This window comes from Panicum virgatum, chromosome 1K, assembly GCF_016808335.1.
Source record: "Panicum virgatum strain AP13 chromosome 1K, P.virgatum_v5, whole genome shotgun sequence".
Classification (NCBI taxonomy): Eukaryota; Viridiplantae; Streptophyta; class Magnoliopsida; order Poales; family Poaceae; genus Panicum; species Panicum virgatum.
Window position 1 is genome coordinate 27,680,855 of NC_053136.1, and position 2,611 is coordinate 27,683,465.

Genomic DNA, 2,611 nt, shown 5'->3' on the forward strand with positions numbered 1-2,611 from the left:
CTCCTAGAGCTATGGCCCAGAAGACACTCCATGATTACTCTGCTCCGTCTGCTAACCAGGTCCCTGCTGGGCCCGAGGTTAACACCGGAGGGAAAAATTTCGAGATCAAGACGGGTCTCATTACGATGGTGCAGGCCATCCCTTTCTGTGGCAAGGCCAATGAGGATGCCAACGCTCATCTCCAGCAGTTCCTGGAGCTATGCAGTACTTTTGTTATCAAGGGTGTATCGCAAGATGCAATCCGGCTCCATCTGTTTCCGTTCTCTCTCTTAGGGAGAGCGAAACAGTGCTTTTATGCTAACAAGGTGGCTGTGGATACTTGGAACAAATGTGCCAAGGTGTTCCTCTCTAAGTTCTTCCCGATGGGAAAAACCAATGCTCTTCGTGGTCGGATTTCGAATTTCCAGCAGGCATCAAATGAGTCAATTCCTGAAGCTTGGGAGAGACTTCAGGAGTACATTCTAGCGTGTCCACACCATGGAATGGACAATTGGCTTATTCTATAGAACTTCTACAATGGGTTGACATAATCATCCCGTGATCATGTGGATGCCGCTGTGGGTGGAGCTTTCTTCTCGCTGACCATTGAAAGAGCTACATCATTGATCGAGAAGATGGTTTCCAACCAAGGTCGAAGCGATGATCGCCTCCAACTGCCCCAGCGAGGTATGCACTCCGTCAAGGAGGCCGACATGCTCGCTATGAAGATTGATCTCCTCCTTAAGAAATTTGAGGATTATTCCCAAGATAAGGCTCAAATGCAAACACTTCAAGTCTTGGAAACTCACATGACGTGCGAGGTCTGCAGGAATGTTGGACGTTCGGGCGACAACTGCCCAGAAACCCAAGAGGAAGCTTTATTCCTCAATGGCAACAATGGGTTTCGTCCACAAGGAGGTCAGGGGTGGAATCAACCACGCCCATACTACGAAGGAGGTAATGGAAATTCAAATTCTTTCAATCCTAACTAGCCTACCTTGAGAGATCTTGTCTACGGCCAAGCGAAGATCAATGAGTCCCTTCAGAAGAAGATGGCCGCTATAGACAAATCTGTGGAGACCATCCATGCCAAGATGGACGGATTCTCCACCGCTATGAAGAACCAGCTGAGTTTCAACAAGGCGCTAGAAACTCAATTAGCTCAGCTAGCTGCTGCTACACCTGCTGCTGAACTAGGGAAGATTCTGGGGCAACCCGAATCAACTCTAGAAAGCATCAATGTCATACATGCTATGTGGAAAGAGCCACTTAGCAGGACACCCCTCAGCTATGTAGAGAAGCTCACACGCCCAAGAAGAGGTGCGTGGGGCAAGTTAGCAGCCACAATAAGAGAAGATCCTGGAACCCCAGTGATTAGCTGTTCAATCTTCGATTGTGAATTTGATCACGCCCTTTGTGACCTTGGAGCCAGCGTCAACATCATGCCCAAGGTAACATTCGAAAGGTTAGGCTATCCATCAATTTCCCCTACCACTATGTGTGTTCAGCTGGCGGATTCCATGATAAGATATCTAGAAGGAGTTGTGGAAAGGTTAATGGTAAAAGTCAAGAATACCTACATATTGGTGGACTTCGTAGTCCTCGATATGGAAGGAGATCTTGGGATTCCGCTCATACATGGGCGACCATTCCTCAAGTATACAAACGCCAGAATTGATGTGGGGACAGGAAGAATTAGCCTCCGCATCACGGGATAGACCATGAAATTCAAGTTTCAAAACAAGAGGGAGGTATTCCTGATTCATGAGGATAGTGAGAAACAATGGTTATGGGCAGAACCCGGTTGGGATGATCAAGATTATCAGTCCCCTTCTAAGCTAGCTTGGGAGGATTGGGAGATTCATACTTCACCAATCGAGCCAGTGGAAGACAACCAGAAGATCCTCGACTTTATCACCAATACAGTGTGGGAAGATCTGGAAATCATCTATCCTACATCCGAGGATCCTATTCCTGCGTCGTCTACGCCATCAAAGAAGACCAAGAAGGTATGGCGCAAGAAGAACATGACGTCATCGACTGCTACTACTTCTCCAGGTACGGACGAAACGACCTCAACCTGATCAGGTATGGAAAAAGGCCCTGCTTTTTGGGCCCTAAACCAAGAGCTAGCTTGGGGGAGGTTCCCTCCTCTAAGTCAATTGTATCCCTTTACTTGCTTTCAAATAAAATATGATAAAAACTTTCAAAAACAAAATAAATATTTACTGTTTTATTTCCCTTTTCCATCATGCGCGGTAAGAATGTTTTAACTCCTTATGATAAGTTGAAAGGATGAGTTTCACTTTGTTCTACCATGTCTATTGTGCCTAGTTTGAAAATAAGAGCTATCTTGAGTTTAAATCTGTTGGTTATACAAATATCTTGCCAATGAACCTGAAAGTTCCGTGGGTTGCATATGCTTGATCCAAGTCTAAGTTGTTGTGAGTTTAGATATGGTAAATAAGGTTGTGCAAGTTTGTTCTAGTGATGCTTGAAGTCTGGATTGTTTTCAAAAAAATCTAAAAAGGCAAGTTCCCCAGTGATATGCAATGTCCTACCAGAGCCATATGTCATATTCCATGAAAAACCTTACACATATGCTGCTTGATGTTCTGTTGAGTTTTGTCAA

The 2,611-nt window shown here is 45.2% G+C and overlaps 1 non-coding gene across 1 annotated transcript; it reads right to left on the reverse strand.

Moving 5' to 3' along the window:
* Window positions 1–377: 377 nt before the first annotated feature.
* LOC120658534 lies at window positions 378–484 on the reverse strand. The gene has a single exon (XR_005668725.1). It is a non-coding gene; the product is annotated as a small nucleolar RNA R71 (small nucleolar RNA).
* Between the last annotated feature and the right edge of the window lie 2,127 nt (window positions 485–2,611).